General features: G+C 37.9%; 1 protein-coding gene across 6 annotated transcripts in view; it reads right to left on the bottom strand.

The window, feature by feature from the left end:
* PEAK1 (pseudopodium enriched atypical kinase 1) overlaps positions 1 to 18,492 on the bottom strand; it is a 110,441-nt gene that overhangs the window by 67,221 nt on the left and 24,728 nt on the right. For 5 of the 6 annotated variants that reach the window (XR_014184872.1, XM_082061174.1, XM_082061172.1 and 2 more), the window contains exon 2: positions 15,363 to 15,447. The exons of the other annotated variant lie outside the window; for it this stretch is intronic. The gene's annotated coding sequence lies outside the window, so the exon portion shown is untranslated. The remainder of the gene's footprint in view (positions 1 to 15,362; positions 15,448 to 18,492) is intronic. 6 annotated transcript variants of the gene reach the window in all.

Raw genomic sequence — 18,492 nt, 5'->3', positions numbered from 1 at the left:
GTTTCCCGATTCACACTGAAACTGCTCTTCACCATGCGGGTTGCCACAGAATTGTTTAGCTCAGAAAACTAACTCAGCTTTAACACAAAACACCACTTGAGCCCAGAAGCCATCATGCCCTGGGAAAGAGGGCTCATGGCTGCATGCAGCATCCCAGACGGAGCTGGAAAATTCCAGAGAAGTGCTGCGCTGAGCCCTTCCCACAGCCACGGCCAATGAAAACTTAATTCAGCAGGATGCTACAGATAAACGCTTTAGCTGAATTTTTCTCATCACTGAAGTCAGACATGCAATCTTTGCTTAAATGTTAAGCCACATACACGGGCCATTAGCCAAAATACCTTTTCTTTTTAATAGTTTTACCAGCTTTGACATTTCATAACACTATTATTTTAAGTCTGGTCTGAACAAGAATGCACACTGATCTTTAAGAAAATTATTTTCCAAAGACTGTGCTAAAGTATCTTCCATGTATTGCTATCATTTGTCAAAGTTTTACTTAAAAGCAGGTATTAAGAGAAATGAAATGGATCAAAAATGGAGTACTTCCAAGAACATAAGTGGTGGTTAAATCGTTTGTGACAAGAGACAATCCACACATTTTGTCTTCTCAATGGAGTACTATTTGACCTTGCAATGAGAAAGGCACTAATAAAATATGTGAATCTAAAGGAAGAGACTACAGAAGAAGGCAAATTGAATTGGTCGGAATAGCCAGAAGACAAAGAAATGTAAGAAATACACCTGGCATTGAATTAGCAAGATAATGTAAAAAAATTAACATCAGCTCAGTTAAAATGATCAGAACTGTCGGGTCAGCCAATAGTATAAGCACAGCTTGAAGAGAGGTCAAAAATTACAGTGCTCTGAATATAAAATCTAATTGAACACCAACAAATTTAACAGAATTAGTATTTGCTGAAAAGCCACCGTAAGGCAAACAGCCCTCAGAGTGCAAAATAACCGCCGCAAAGGGCTGAGGGCTTTAGGATGTTTTCTGATTCCTTGCTATGCTATTTCTCTCCCATTAAGTATTTTAAAGCACTATTTCTTGTTCAGCCTGCAGTTTAAAAATACTGACAGAAATAACCTAGAGTTGTAACAGGGAACTGCAAGTAGCACTTAATATAACATTTCTGAAATATTAAGATACCTACTGGGCATTAAAATGACACAAAATTCAGCATGTGTTCAATGGTTCAGGTTTTTCCCTGATATTATCTGAAACTCTTTTGCGTGTGACCTGCGCTGTCCTGTCTTCCTTTCTTCAGTGCACGCAACATCGCATGGTGTTTAAAACCAACTGCTTAACCACTTCGCCATAGCATATGAATTGAACACACCAGGAAACTTTTGGATCATAATCCAAAGTATCTCCCTCCTTTGAAAAACTGAAGAGAAGGAAGATAATTTTCTTAAACTGTCTCCTATTAAAGACAGGTTGGGCATTACATGGTTTTGGTAGCTACGCAGAGTGAGCCATATAAAACGGCTGTAAACTGGAAGCAACTGTACTGTGCAATACAGCAACAGGCAAGGAGAGCAGACAGCACACAGCAAGTATTACTCTAGTTCTGGCTTGTCGATGGACTAACGATACAGCTTAGCTGCAGCATCACTTCATGCTTCTAAACAGGACAGAGCGTTTTCTCAAAAAAATGTATTAAAAGGATGATACTGGAGTTTAGTGTCAAGCTTAATGTAAGAGTTACACACTTGTGTTGATATAGGAACTTGAATGAAAAGGGAGAACATTGCGAGCTTTAATTCTAAATTCTCTTGCCAGAGAAAAATGCTTATCTGAAACCTTCAGTTTAAGAAAAATGAGATAAAGTTAAAATAGGGTAGTAAAGCACTGTCAAAGCAGTAATGCGAAAGGAGTCACTTGATAAAACACGTAGCTGAAAACTCCTGCCTGAGAAACAGTTCATGGGGAATACACAGACAGGAGGAAACAGGTAACAGCAATAAGGGGGGAATCTTGGACCAAAAATAAGAACTGCTGCTGGACAGGAGCAATTCAACAGGTTGGTGCAGACCACAGGGCCAAAGTGACATGGCTCACTTAGCTAAATAAACTGTCCAGAGTGAAATTACCTCAATGAATGTTATGCTTCAAATAAAATTTGCCAAAGCTACAGAGAAATCTGTTAAATGCTCCTTTAGAAAATTATTTCATTATACGTTAGTTCAGAATAACACTCCAAATTGGAAAAGCTGAAGTAATAAGTTACTTTTTCCAAACATTTTATCCCTAAATGCCAATTTAGGGACAGAGCAGTCGACTGTCATGGAGAAGTAAGAATGATCCATCTGTGCAGGATAAGTGATTAACTTACAGTAAATATTACCTAACCATAACAGACTTCATCTAAGAAGGGATGATGTGATTCAACTGATGACATTTGAAGTAACAGATGTAACAAGCTGCAGATTAAGCAAAGTTGCTAAATATCAAAGAAGAGCCCCAGAGAGAACAAAAATGGTTTACAAGATGACAGCAACCTAGCAGATCAGTCCTGCAGTCCAGCTTGTCCATGACTGTGCTGCTGGCAGCAGCCCAGAGCATAAAGGCATAAACAGCAACACTTTCTCCAACTCTCCCGATCTCCAGCAACTTGTAGTTTAGAGATTTCCTGGAAAAGAAACGGCGTCTTTGTACTTGATAGTCTTGCATGGAATTTTCCTTCTTAAATTTATCCAATTACCTTTTGAACCCATTTACAATTTCATATCCACAACATCCTGCGGACGGACATTCCATAGCTTAACCACTTTGTCTGAAGTACCAGGCTCTTGCCAGAAAACAAAAAAAATCAAAACCAACCAAACAACAAAACCACACCAGATAAGAACATGGTTCCTGTGTATCACCTCTATTTACTTTTTCCTACAGCATTATGATTTGTAATTTCTTTTACAGGCCTCCCTCAACCTGTTTTCCTGTTTGAAGTATCCTGATGTATGTGATCATGGCAAGGGAATTCTGCTCCATACCTCCAAGTCTCCACCCTGCATTCCTCTTTTGCATTCTTTTCAAGTTTGACTGCATGTTATATTTGGATGCTTTTGAGAAGAGGGTGACAGAACTGTTAGAGTAGTGAGGACAGAGAGGCATGCTTAAAGGTAGAGAATTTTTTTCACATAGAAAATAACTAAGGGCTCACTATAATGCTACATATTTGCAGGCAACAGAACTGCTCAAGCATTGTTAAAAGAATAGGGAAAACTTCAGGATTTGCAGTAGAAATCAAATTATTTTTCTGTGCCTTTGTGCTTTACAGAGCTGAAATAATTTCTGTGTACTGTTTCCCCCTCAAATGAGAACTTCACTGCATTTTGTAACTTTCTGCCCCATCTATTAAAGAGACAACCATGCTAGAGGCAGTACACTAATGAGACTTCATATTCTAATTGTATTTATATCCAATAAGTGAAGAAAAGAGAATGGCAGTGAAAGAGATTGCAAATAAATGGACAGTGGGTGGTGGTAAAGGAGAACAAAGAATGACTACCAGTCATCCTACTTTTAAAGTAGTAAGTGTAATACCTGGAACTTTCTTGTATTTTCCAGCATTAAAAGCCAGCCAGGATCTTCGTTATCCACTTCCAAAGCACAAACTATTCACAAAACATTTGAGAAAGCATTTTGATCTAGCACACCCGTCAGTCTCTGAAAAAAGGCTCCCCTCAGGTCACCATTGCCAGCACTGAAACACCATGGAACAACCTGTTTCAGGCTAAGTTGCTCTTCTCAGCTTCCTACTACCTGATTGTACATTAGTGGTACAGTAGGAAACAGCTTGTTGCAACTGTTCTTTACTACAAGAGCATTTAATGAATTCCAGTTGAGGTTAGGTAAGGTCACCACAAGTGCTGTCTCCCTGGGGTAAACATCTTGTATTAAGAACGTGCTTCAAAAAAATCTCCATGGCAGGCTCTGCATACACACATTCAGGGGTTTCCTCTCCTTTGTAAGCTTCTACACAAGGTCAAGTGTGAACACTAGTGGTTTGGTAGTTCTAGAGACTGATAGTTCTCATTTGCTGCTACAAAACATACTCTACTAACATTTCTGGGAAACTGCCCACTTTTAACCTCCAGGATTCTCAATCGCCAAAGAGTACGTTATTAAAAAAAACCCAAAACCCAAAAATACTACAGAAGACACACAAAAGGTATTACACAGAAATTGGACAGTATATTTCTTCAGATCAAAAATGTGCTCATAAAGGCTTTAAGTTGCATTAAAAAGATTTGTTTAATGGAATAAAAACTACCTGGTGTCATTCATGAGAATATTTTTGTAGTCTGGCCAAGCAATCTCCATTTTTTGTTGTTAAGTTGCAGCAAGTATATTTCAGATTTTCCAAAGAATAAAATAGGGGAGAGCAAGAGAAGATTTTCCAGTGCTACCACATCACAGCTGAGCTGTCCTGTTTACAAGTTCACTTTATAATTGCATTCTAGTGGCTGCAATTTTTTTGCCATCTTCATAAAATGCCTCTAATTAGGCAGTTATGAGGGTTTTTTGCATTTTCAGTAGACAATATGAAGTGTTGGTAAAATCCAATATTTACTAAATACAATTCTGGACACTGGGAACTAGGGAAGGGGTATTTGTCCTAGAACAAAACAGGCCCAGACTGGAAGAAACACTAGGTTTTCCACATAAAACTGTACTTGAAAATATGCACATAAATGGGAGAATACCCACTGATATTTGCACACTATGTAACACTTCCATTATATTAAAACTTTTCAGCGTATGACTTCATAAATGTGATACTGCTATGAACAGCTACAGCGCATTAGCATTCAGCGGAAATAGAACGAGTGTATTATGCTGATGCTCCACGACGTTTGCAGTGGGGAATTCTTCACATCTCTGCACTGCCCACTCTGCATAAATATATCAAAGTCTGAGCTGCTGCTCTGCTATTTTCCCACTGTAATCTGCTGCCTATTATTCTCTCAAACCCCATCTGCAGGTCATTTTTCTACCAAATGAGTTGGTTAAAATTCCTTCTCATTTTTTCTTTTAAACCTAGGGGAATTGCAAATAGTTCAGCAGTAACCAACAGGAATTTATTTTAACCATTTATTTAAAATACCAACAGTTTTGTATTGCTGCCGTTTAACAGCCCTGATTGGTTTCACGCAGTCTCCCTTCACTTTATCTTTTTCAGATATATGCATTAGCTTACTGGGTGCTGAGGAGTATGGCTGAAAGAGTAATTGGCACTATTTGCTTTTAGGCTCCGACGTGTTTCCACACAGAGCATTTTGAGCATTACACAAAATTTCTATAGAGAGGAAAGCATGTACCATTGTGAAAATAGCTATTTAACAACTAAAAACATTTAGAAGTGTATACTAAGGTAACCATAAATCCTCTTTCCTTTTGTAATTGAAGAAATTTGGAGGTGATTTGCCTTACGTAAGGGAAGCAAACTGCTTATTCCTTGATCTTGGAGAAAGACGGTACTTAAGAGCTGGAAGTGTGTGTATGCATATTGAACTGAAGTTCTTTTTCGTCTACCAGATATCACTTGGAATAAAAGCATTATACTTGTCAGCGTTTTCCTCTGTGCCAGAGGGCTGAGAGGGAACTTGACCTGGGTAGGATTGTTTCCTAAATTTTGTTTTGAAAATGATCTAACAGGTCACACAAACTGCTGCACACACTCAAACTTTGCATTTAAAAAGAAGCTGCTTAATATATTTTTGCTGACTACAGTTTGAGAACCTCTCTTGTCGGAAACCAACAGAATAAAAAACAATGCAAAACTGTTGGCTGTAATAGGGATTGCAAGTAATGAAGTTTAGTACCACTTACATCTACGTGTTACAGAAAAATGGGAGAAGACTGATGCCATGATAGCTAGTGCTATCATGACATACTCCCTCCCAAAATCCACCCTTAGGAACACAGCTGAAAAGCTATATGAAAGTAAAAGAAGTACCCTGCAATAACCACTTCTTCCTCTAGTCTGTTATTCAACAAAAATTCAAATTTGGCATCCTTGTTTTGGGTTTCACTGTTATCTGGACTTCAAAGAGTGTACCAACATGAAAGGATAAACCTTGGCTTCCTTTCTTGCTTCAGAAAAGTTCACTGCAATCTTAATTGGGTTCCTCCTTAGTATAATATATTCTCTAATAACTTCTTCCTAATTTTTACCATTAGTATACAAAATCACTTAATCCAGTAACTTTACCAATGCTAACAGGATCTTAGTTTTGTTTCAGTGTTGTGACACAGCACAGATGACAGCCTCTGCAACAAAAGGCCTGTAGTTAGATACCCTACAAGTACACAGCATTAATGGTATCAGCAATGTTACTTATCTGCATCACCTGTATCATTATGAGTGAAGTTGCACAACGTCACAGATGAAAGACAGAGGGTTCACCCCCTTCCCTCCTGCCTTTGCTGTCAGCCGTGGGGTTCTGCTTCCTCTTCTGTGCCCATCAGCTCACTAACACAGCAGAAAACTATCTGCTTTTGCCAGGTTTATGTTCTGCTGAGTGAGTGAGTTAAACCAGCTGACAAAGACCTGAGGTGGTGGCACTAAGGCGGGTGGGGAGGAAGGGGAGGGCAGAGTGCTCAGGAACTTCTTCAGCAGCAGCAAGCTGCTAGATTGGATTATGTCCCTGCAGATAACTTTGCTTTGAGAATACCTTCCAAGTTGCTACATCTTAACTATCACTATTATCTGCAAGCCATACAGTAGTATAAGCATTTAAACAGCTGTGTAGTTACAAGTTTGTCTCTAGTATCAGAGAAAAATGAAAAAAGTGGAAAAACTGATCCATAAGGAATCCTTCTCCTCATTTGCCCTGATAGACCCGAAGCTGAGTCAACGGAGCAATGTGCTCATCAATGTGAACATTGAAAACCTGCCAGCAGGGTTCAGCTGGCAGACGTCAAGTCCAGCCAGTGCCTGACACACCTATATTTCAAGTATCAACTTCTACAGCGTTCCTGAAAGAGGCTGCAACCTGCAAACCTACCAGCTCACAGAAATGGCATTGGAAAAATCTTGTTGACATAAACTTCAGCAATCATGTAGTTTGTCTGAGCCTCATCAGCATTGCTTGTACAGGTACACTTTGTTTACTTAAGAATACTTAACTGATTTGATTTACCTTAGTAAGGAACTGACCTGGGCTAAATCAATACCAGGATTTGAAACACAAGAATATGCACTAATATGTGTCAATCATTTTTAACTAAACCTGCTCATGTTTTTTTATCCCCCTCCCCTGAATTTAAATCACTTATTTGCAGGCAAAACCTTCATTTTTAGGCTGTGCCTCCATTATAATTTTTTCAGCAGAAGAATACACTTAAACAATTCCTACTCTTTCTCCCCCAGCTGTTTGCTCCTCTGCCAGCCTAACCACCCAAGACAATGTTGCTTTTTATGCTGGCAGTTGGTCTTTTTTTGGCAGCATTTTCCTTCTCCAGTTGAATCACTTCCCTGCTTTGGTTCACCACGCCGCTGCACAAACACATGTGCTGGCAGAGCAGCAGCGGAAATGAGTGACCAGGCCAGGCCAGGATGTCGGGCTTCACTGGCCTGCAGTGCCACCACAGATGTAAACCTATCTGTGGTTTTTTTTCTGTTCTCCACACAAGATAAGCCAGGGAAACATTAAGAGATAGGAAAGAGCAACGTAAAACTAAAACCATGGGAAGGATATGGCAATGATTCAGAGTGAAACTATTTAAATGGTTAAATATTGAAATGATAGCTTTTAAGCACTTCACAAGTCATAAAAAAAAACAAAAAAACATCTAAGTTCCAGAGGAAATTTAAACACATTTCACTTTGGCAATGCATATATACTATTTGATACCAGAATTCTGCCATGTAAAGTTGCCCAAACTAATGATTTACTACTCAATGCAGAGAAACATTTCTGGATTTTGTTAAATTTCAAGTTTGGATACATTATCCTCAAAAATGCAAAAAGAGAAAAAACATCTTTTTTATGAACAATCCCATTGCTGAATAGCATTATTCAGAAAATTAATGAAAAGAAATATCAACTCGGTTAAACACCAGAGTTGAAAATGTCTTATTTTAGAATAAAAAGTGGTTTTGGAAGAGGATAAGGGTGGGTGTAGAATTCAGTATTTCATTTCTGAAGACAATTTGCTTTGGTGTCTGCAAGTATGTTCTCAAGGATGCCAAACTGTCTGCCTGATGAGTTACAGAAGAGCTAAGCAACGTCCTGGCAGTTGTTAGAGCAAGCAATGAACTTGTTATCCAATGCCGTTACACACCAGTGGGCGTCAAGTCCCATGAATGGAGGGTTTTTCCAAGTTTCCACCGAGTGCTGCAGTCCACCAGGCAGGGTGGCAGGGACAGCTAGCTGCTGCCTGGAAGCCGAGCTCTAAGGAAACCCTTCTCAGACCTCAAAAGCCAGTTCAGAAGGTCAAGTTGTCTCAGAAGACTAACATTTGCAGAGTATCTCTGCTTCTGAGAAAGTCTATGTGGCCAAGTGCCACGGAGCTTTTCATGCTGATAGCTTACAGACACGAGTTATTGGAGGCTTAGGAAATGATCTAGCAATAAATCTAGGCAGAAAGCCTTTACAGTCTCATCTGAAGCTCAACGTTAAAATTACTCCAATGAGACATTTTGACATCATCAATATCTTGTAGAAGCTTTGCAGAAGACTTCTGAGCCTCTCAATGATAAATATGGTTGACAAGAAAAAACAGCGAACGACCAACCAAAATGCTTCACATCCATTAGATATTTACTGCCACTTTGCTGCCTCTAAGCAATATTTGTTTTCCTGTGATTCTGTCAATATCAAAGCAGTCAGGACAAGCAATTGCAAAAAAAAAGATTTAACTATAGTTTACAGTAAGTATTATTGTGCTGTGGTAACTAAGAAAGCTCGTGTTTCAAACTGAAATAAAAAGGTCAGGATATACTTCAACAGTGAGCTGCAAAGCAGTTTGTTTGTCCAGATTCTGATTTTATTCTAACTGCAGCTGTGTCAGAGTTACATCTGATTCCACATAGCACTTTTTTTTTTTTTTGTAATTATTTTACACTCAGTTAAACCATCTGCAATTTCAGTGATCTCCGAACAGACCATTTACACTCTTCACTGTTTTAACCTGGCAGTTACCTCTAGCCAACGCAGGTGGACTGCAAGTCCTGTACCCCAGCCAATGCTCTATTACAATTACTGTCCTTTTTATTTGGCATTTAATACAAACGCATTGATACATTGTATCCTCCTCTCTTTCCTTTATCAGGCATTACCTTGTGAATTTCCAAAGTAATATATACTTTTTTGTTTTGTGGTATGCCTAGCATGTCATAGATGTTACAAGAAGTAAACAACAACATATAAAACCAATAAATACTTAACATTTAATTTAGCAAATCATCTATGTTGTTTAAAAAAGTGGTCATAAACTCCAAAGCTTTATACTACCACTAAGTTTTGATGACTAAACTGTTTCTTTTATTCCAACAAACTGAAAGTACAATGGACATAGTAGCTGATTACATGCTGGAAACTACAGTTAATTCTATTAACTAATCCACAGGCTTTCAGCAATTCTAAGCACACAGAAGTAGAAGGTCCCATGCTTATGACTCATTATACAATTTTTCTCTCTGCTATTGTTTTGCAAATTCTCTGCTTAATCTAAAATCCATTTCAACTAGAAACTTCTAGGCTCAGCGGAAACTTGAAGATAATATATTCCAAATGAGTGATGTTTCAAAAGGGTGTGTATCTACAACATCTTAAATCAATCTAAATCTGAGCTGACACAGCCTTGTCATGGGGTTTCGAGCTTCTGCCCCTTCCTGTGTACGTACACAGATGCCTGTGTGATCCCACATTCAGGGAGCTGACTGAGCTGGAAAATGTGGAAGTGCCACCACGAGGAGCCAGAAGGAGTGGGCACACGGTGGTGGGGTGGGAGGGACAGTGGATATGTCACAGAAGAAGATTGTGGCAATCCAGATTTAGATAGGCTTAAGCGGAGACATACCACCAGGAGTTATTAATCATCTTGAATGAGCCATGTCTTAAAGGAAATCGGCATTCTGAGGTTTGGGGTTCATTTTAAGGTATTGACTTATTTTCATAAAACACTTTAAATCTGTACATTAGCAGGAAAGTTACCCTACATCTACTAGTAATAGATTATCTTAATGGGATACATAAGCATGAAATTCTGTCACAACAGATCTTTAGAGCAGATTCAAACTTTGAGGATTATGAGTTGAATGAGAATAATGCCTGCTTTCTCTGCCTTACGGCTGGCAATAATGCTTTGAAACTGGTTTTGATAATAGCTAGGATATTACAGTAGCCATGCTGAATTTGAGGACTCTCTTCTGCTTCAGTGCTTTAGCTTTGCTTAACAGCCCATTTTTGTGTGATAAAACAGCGATAGAAATTACAATACATTGATGAATGTACGCTAAATAAAATTGTACTGCTTTTACAGGAATATGCTTCAGATTATATCAGAATTATAATAAAAATTTCATGGGTCTATAAGAATAGTAAGAGAAGTGCAAGAGAAGATTCAGTCCACTTCCCAGTGATAACTTTTAATGCAGGATACACCACAGCATGAGTCCAAAGAAATACATATTCAGAAATAAATGCACCAAATGTCCCATCTTTTAACATCACCTTTCCATGCAAAATATTTCTATCAGCCTACTGCCCTTTCCAGACAGGGAAATTCCCACTAACTCATCAATATTAAATACATGCAGCTATCAGATCACCTACTAATGACTAGCTTCTAGCACACAGTGCCTATTCAGAGAAATCAGGTCTGGAAGATGAGAGCGTAGTCCTTAATAATTTACAAGATGCATTAATCTGATCCCAGAAGACAAACAGAATTTGACATCTACTCAGATTTCCAGACCAAATCAAGATACAGTATTTCAGCAGCCATTAGGATCTAGCAGTCAATAAACTTCTTGAAACGTTCTTCTGCAGAAGAACATGTCAGCAGAATTATCCATCTTAAAAAGCTCATATTATTAGAAACAAAACATCAGGAACCTTAAGAAACGTGCACTGTTGAAAGTTAAATCAAAAGCTTTGAAAATTATTCAATATGGCAGATACTAAATATCTTTAAAATCTGCTATTTTAAGAAGACAACAGGTAGGTCTAGTCTGGTTGTGCACAGTATAAAATATCAGGACCCTACAAACGTTAAGTATGCCCACAGACAGAAATCACACTGAGCATCAAATACTGACTGTGACAGTACCATACAGAGAACCAGGATAGTGCAAAAGCCTATGGCCTCACCCTCAGACTAAACACTCAGGTTCTCAGCCATAACGATCATCCGTATTTCCACCAGGTATTAGTCACAAAGGGGTAGGTCTACTTGTTAAGGCCAAAATAGCAGTGTATGTCTAAAAATGAACCACAATAACCTTAATACAGTTTCCTTAGTTTTCTTAGTGTCTCCTGCTATGAATAGACACCTTCCATAAAACTGCTTTTTGCTCTGCACACTCAGTAGTAATGAGGGTTGCCTACAGACAAGAGTTATCTAGATAGATCTTGACTTGCATCTCATCTCATACGTGTTTCTTCTCTTTTGAAGTCCTCCTAAATGAGATAATCTAATGCTAGAGTAGCTGGAACACCTGGTCATATTCTGTGGGAAAGGGGGGAGGTCCTGTATTCTTCCACTGGCTTTGTTAAGCAGGGGTAGGAAGAGGAGCTGGGGAGCTTCAGGTGCTCCACCTAGTTTCTCACTCCATTTGGATTAATCATGTGCTCCAAATTCCACAGGCCTTGGACAGGGATTTTTTCGATTTTTTCCAGGGATTGTATATGAACTATTGTACCTTTCCTTCATTATCTATGTAACCAGTGAAGTCTCCTTTCCACTGAAAAAATCAACTGGCAAAATTACTACATGATATAGGATAAAAATGTTTAAAAATCAGATGTGCCTATTATGTTCCTACAAAAAGCAGGACACAAACACCATTTGACTGTAGTTCATTCTGAAATGACAGTAATTACAGAACATGCAATTTCCTGAATTGAAATTTTCTTTTTATAAAATACCCTTTACTCACATCAGTTTATATTACAAGCAGTGAACCATGACACTGCACTGCCTTTTCAAAGCTCAATGTGTGACACTTGTTCTTCCTAAAGAGTTCCCTTTTACCACACTAACATTTACCTTCCACTTAAGACAAGTAAGTATTGCCAGATTAACAAACATCAGCTTATCTTATCTTTAGGGTTACTTTGAATCAAAAGAAATACACTGAAAACAGTAAGTAGTGAAATTTATCTGGACACGTATTTAGCTCACGCCATACTTCACTTTCAAAATACAAACCTTTTTTTCCACAGAAAAGTGCTCCTCCAGTATCCGTAAGTAATAGAATTTTTGAAAGACCATTCTGTCTCCAAAGAGACCATTAGGATCAGTTTTCCATTCTAAACAGAAATTCCTATCTTCTCAAACAGCTTCAGCTCCTCCAAAATAACCAAACTACACTGAGCTTTCTAGCATACCTATCTGCCAAGAGAAACACGCGCTTCTAAAGGAGAACAGCAGAAAATTGAGAAAGATTATTTAATGGCAATGAAGTTAGAATTAAAAATATTTTTGCTTTGCTTGGAATGCCAATTTTTGAAGATTGAGCCTAGAAATATATATATATATTTTTAATTAGGCTACTAAGAGGAGCTGCTTTTACCCATTTGTTTTTTCCAGATTGTTATCTTTAAAGATCTGCTATCTGCAAGTTAGAGATGATCTGTGCTGAAACTTCAAAGATTCATATTTTTGCATGGGAACATTAAGTCATGTGCAAGCTATGCTGAATTTTCTAGATCGATATTTCCCAAAGCTTTGGGGTTTTTACCTTGAAGTCTCAGACCTCGGTAATTTGTATTTGCACATCCCATTATAAAACTTTTGATATAAAATCCTAACAACACAATCCTGCCAGGCACTTCCTAACACGCAGTAATGGGCCATATTCACCAGCTATTCTCCGCTATACGTAATCAAGAAATTCACATATATACTCACAAGGAACAGAGTGTAAGTATGCACCAGAGTATCTAACTCTTCACCTTTCCAGCCTGCATATTACTCAGAAGGGATCTGTGCTGTTATCAACCTTATTTTTCACATGTGCTCCTCTGCTTAGACACTCAAGGTTTTAGAACAACTTTCCCATTCATAAGAAGTCAGAGCATTTTGACTACAGACCACACACAAAGTGCACAACTTCACAGCTCAGGTATTTCAAAGGCTACTAAGATGCTGCTGTGTAAGTCACAAGGGTTATGGTGCTTTCAGCCACCCAGTGGGAACTGCCAAGGTAAGAATGCCAGAAAGCCCCTTTTCCAGTTCAACTGCATCAGAAAATAGGGTTAACTCACAATGTGTATACAGAATACAGGACAGAAGTTATCCCCCAGTGGAAGAGATCCATACTTCCTTCTAAGAGAAAGATTACATGTACAACTTACTTCTTCAACTGGCTTTCAGACCAGTATTTTTACATACTAACATTAGGTATTTCCTTCATTAAATTATTGCCAATCTTTATTTTTGTTTCTAACACTGGAGGGGGGTGTGTGGTTATTTGTATGTTTTGTCATTCATTGGTTTTTAAAACAAGGGACAGTAAGCACTTCCTGGCCCATTACTGCGTGTTAGGAAGTGCCTGGCAGGATTGTGTTGTTAGGATTTTATATCAAAAGTTTTATAATGGGATGTGCAAATACAAAAGTTACTTCGTTGCTATAGATTATTTTTCTCTAGTTTTATTCCTTTAGAAGTTGTTCCTCTGTTCAAAGAGATTTTTCTCGCCCAGTGGGAAACTAACATCAAACTTGTAACGCTACACTTGTCTCAGCAGTAAAAGAAAGTGATACATGAGACAGTCAGTCTTTTACACTGAAATTTTGCGATGTAATTTCTGGCACAAAATCTTACAAAATGTTGACATTTTCTACTATTTGATTTGCAGTTACTGTATACAGCAATAGAAGCCATTAAATATACAACTTCTTTATGAAAAGAATCCGATGTTAGGTTGTCCATTTTAAATCTAACGCAATGTAAACTCTTCTGCAAATGCCAGAGTCTGTCTCTGTGGACACACACGAACTTATCTTTTTACCACTACCTCTTTCCTCTGTTGAAGAAAGCACGAAAATCGAATACGAAACGCTCTGAGGGACAATTGTTGAGGTGTTCCTGAGAGACAGTTACAGTTTCATGGCTTAATCACTCCAACTTTCTATTTTCTTAATAATGTAGCTGAACAAAAATGATCCAATACTACTTGTGCATTAATTTTAGTGAGTCCCCAGAAAGAAATGCCTGGAGCCAAGTATGCCCAGATCTCCTGAATAAATGGGAAAATTTCTGCACAAAAATTAGAAACATCTTCACTTTATATACATCAGTAACATATTTTTGATCCTGAATTCCTGTTCTGCTCCAGAGGAGAGGGGGGAAAAAAAAAAAAAAAAAAAGAAGATAGAAAGCTGTACGGAAACTTTCTTTAACATGAAAATCAGTGCATGAACTAACAAAATCCTCCAACCCCAGTTTCCCCTCTCAAGTCTTAGTATATTAATCTCCTTTCCTTTTAGCTGCTCCAGTACTTGCATAACAATGCCATTTCCTGAATTCAAATCTCCACAAATAAACCTTAAAGCTGAATAATACTTTATTAAGCTCTATGGATATTCCCTTAAGCAGGACATCCTTCTAAAACTGGGGTATGCTGCCACAACTCAGCATGATTTTCTTGGCACTTTCAGAGCAAGAATCAGAAGCACTGCAGCAATCAACAGCCTAAAGATCTTCTGAAACATAAAACTATGACCCTCTCCAGAAGAGATTTTTCACAAGCTACCAATGCTATGTTTAAATTCTCCTCACTCCATACAGCAGCTATTTATTCCTCTGTGGATATGTATTTGGGCAAGCTCATAGGGAAGTCCTTGACAGGTATTTTTAAAGGAAGAAAAAGCACACTGCTAGCATCGTCCTCCTTTCTGTGCAGTAGAAAACCACCTACCTTTCTCGAGTATTTAAACTGTCAATGCTTAAACCTTAACATAAGTTATTAGTCCAGTAAAGCACAAAAACTTTAAAAGCACGTGGTCTACAAAAGATGCTTAGTTTTTATCTGCCTGCTAGGTAGTTTCTTTCATTACTGGTATTTCTAGTGAAAATGCTTACTAGAGGCTAAAAACAAATGTGTAATCACTGTGCTCAAGCTCCTGCCTGCACACAGGTTGGAGTTTCTCAGTCTTAGATATTATCTAAAATGTGCTACCTGAAGTGTGACTTGCATGATGAGGAGGACAGCAGTTGATGGCAATGAAGACTGTAGACGGACATGGCACCGAAGAGACTTTTGACTAAAAGGGTAACACAAACAACGAAAAAAAAAAAGGTAGAGGAATTATTATAGGGGAAAAGTGTATTGGACTTCAGAGAGCAAAGTATTTCACAATTAGGTTAGTTAAAGCAAACTATTCACTATCACAGTTTTATGATCTACCCAAGACCCATGAGATGTCTTTTCTCAAAGGGGTTGGAGAATACAAACAGTATTACTGAGGAAAGATTAATTACCTGCTGTAGGTTTAACTTTTAAAAAATGTCTTTGTAAAGAATCTAGAATGACAGATTAGATCTTAAGGTATAACTACCTAAATTAAAAAAAAAAAAAAAATGGAAACCTGAAAACAGAATTACAGTTTAGTCCACCACATTTCAGCTGTGTTATACTCACATCTCTAATTCCTAGAATGTTGACATCTGTATCAAAACTTTAATCTGAAGCTAAAAACTGGGTGAAATTTATGTAGTATGAATACAGCAGTATAGAAAACATTATGAACTTCAGAGTCCAAAGGTAGTAAACATGTTTACAGATTTTCTGCTCTGAAACATCTGAACTTATTGAGTAATTAGTTTACTTTTAAAATTACCTGTTACTGCATATGCAATTATGTTTAAAGCAACAAGCTTATGGAACTTTGTTTTTCTCTTTAAACGGCACACAAGCAGCTTGGGCCTTTTTCTGAGCCCATCAGCACAATAACAAAACGTTTCTTAAGGTGCAGATTTACAATCTGCGTGAGAAGATAAAAACCTGCACTTCTGGCCCAAGAGACAATCCCTCCACTTCTTTGGCCATGTGTGCCTGGCTGTAGCTGATGAAAGTGTTTGTGGGTTGTGTAACCAGCTAGACAGATGTGGTTCCTAATCTGGCTGGGAGGTAATGCCCCACACGGAAAATTTCCAGCCAGATTAGGAACTTGATTCAAATGGTCACATCTGCACAAGTGTTAATACCACCGAGACACCCCTTCCTTTGGCAGTACTGCCTAAAATCAGCTTAACACAATCAAGAAACTGCATCTGCTGAACCACTGTTCAGTACCTCTGGGATGTTCGCATGTAAACAGCTTCATGCTTTTAATATTACTCTACTTCAAGACCATGCATAAGGGGCAACCTACCTACTCAATTGTACTAACTTCCTATAAATCACATTTCCGTTTGGGTATTCTAAGAAAATGAAGTTCACTGCTGTGTCCTCCCTCAACAACTACCAACCAAACAAGAGAAGAGTTAGGACTACAAATGCATCATAAAAATCTACAAATTTTGCAAAAAGTACCAGCTAGTAAAGGCAGAACCAAGGAAGGCCTGGCAGAGTTCAGTAATCAACTGGTCAGCCAAACAAGTCTTCCATGTCCAGCCCCAGCCCAGCCACAACCCTGCTGCCTTGTCCTTAGCAGGGATGGCAAAAGGGCCATGCTGGGATGCACTGGGTGCGGCAGAAGGGGATGGTGGTGGTGAGAAGAGACTGGAACAGGGAAATAAGCAGCAAAAGGCCAAGTATATTGTAAATTGAACTCTCTCCTCTGATCACATACATGGTTAAAAAAAAAAAAAATCCCAGTTTTATATGAACTTATTTTTGCACCAAACTAAGAGGAATAAAAACTACTTTTCAAATAAATTAGATATTCCTCAGCATTCAGTTTTGTGCTTATGCCAAACAAACAATACCACCACACTAAACAATTCCAAGTTGAAAGGTGCAACAAAATATATTTCAACACTTTCGGGGAAAAAAATAAATGTGTAAAGCAGCTCAGGAAAACTAATTCATTTTGTGAATCATTTTGGTCATAAAACTGTCATTTTTCACTGCAAAACCTTCTATACACCTTTTCCAAAAATGAACAAATAGACTTGTATTTCCACCCCAAGTCTTATCTTTCTACTCTAAATACTTAGAATTTTCCAGCGACATAAAGCACTTCCATTTTCCTTTAAGTCCCAAAATGATAACCAGCATCATAAAAGCTCCATCTGAAGAGATACTAGATGCATTACTGTATAATCTGTTGGATAACTGACACATAACTATGAAATACTTATTTACATTTGGCACATGGATATCAAACACAATCAAGTTCATTGGGCAGTTTTGTCCAAGGACACGTTTCTTGCAAGAATTACTTGGAGCAATTTTGCACGAAGTTGGGATATGTTTTGAAACATCTCAGTTTATTTAGAATATAATAAATCTGCAGAAGAATAATTGTTTCATTTACAGATCACACATTCAACAAATTCTCACAGAATCACCTCATTAATTCCACCCAGCCCCCAGAGTAAAATTCACAGGAAAGAGAAAGCTCATATTGTTTTAAATTGGTCACTTCAGTTGTTTTCATCCTGAAGAGAAAAATGGAAGTTGTTTTCTTATCCTGGCAACAGCTTGTCTCTTGAATACACATCAATAGTTGGCTTTCAGTTTTGAAGGTCAGATTTGAGCAGTACTCTGAGCAAAATAAAAAAATCAGCAACTAATACCTAAAGAAACTATTTTCTTTTGGGGAGAAATTTTGTAGCTTTTTTCTTCATCTCTCTCAAGAAGGATGTAGTTGTTACAAGAAAGACAGAATTCAAGTTGGTAATTTTTTATGTGGCCATAAGTTTGGACTGAGTCAACAGGATAACAAATTCACTAAGTTCACCTCCCATATTAGTTAAGCTGAACTTTGGGAAAATGGAAAAATGACACCTAATTTGGCATCTGGAGGGAGAAGGTAACTGAAGTTATCAATACATGGATATAGGACACTGTATTTTATGCATGTGTAACAACCCAAGAAAGGACAAAAAAAGAATTGAAAGTTACCAAAATAGAAATGCTGCAGTACATTATATCAACAGCTATTTACTGTCACAGCCAAATTCACTTGTTAATATATAGTAAATATATTTGGGACATCAGAAAGAAATCGCTAAATAATCCTGCCAAAATGTTTTTGAGACAAAACTCCTACGAGAACTTGATATTAAGCAGAAAGGCTTTTAATGCTTATTTTCATTAACAATGCAAAACCAGCAAGACTAACCACCAACTGCAACAAGTG

The sequence above is a fragment of the Streptopelia decaocto genome (genome assembly GCF_964273445.1).
Source record: "Streptopelia decaocto genome assembly, chromosome: 9".
Classification (NCBI taxonomy): domain Eukaryota; kingdom Metazoa; phylum Chordata; class Aves; order Columbiformes; family Columbidae; genus Streptopelia; species Streptopelia decaocto.
Note: the sequence above shows the minus strand (reverse complement) of the source record. Positions and strands in the feature narration are given on the sequence as shown.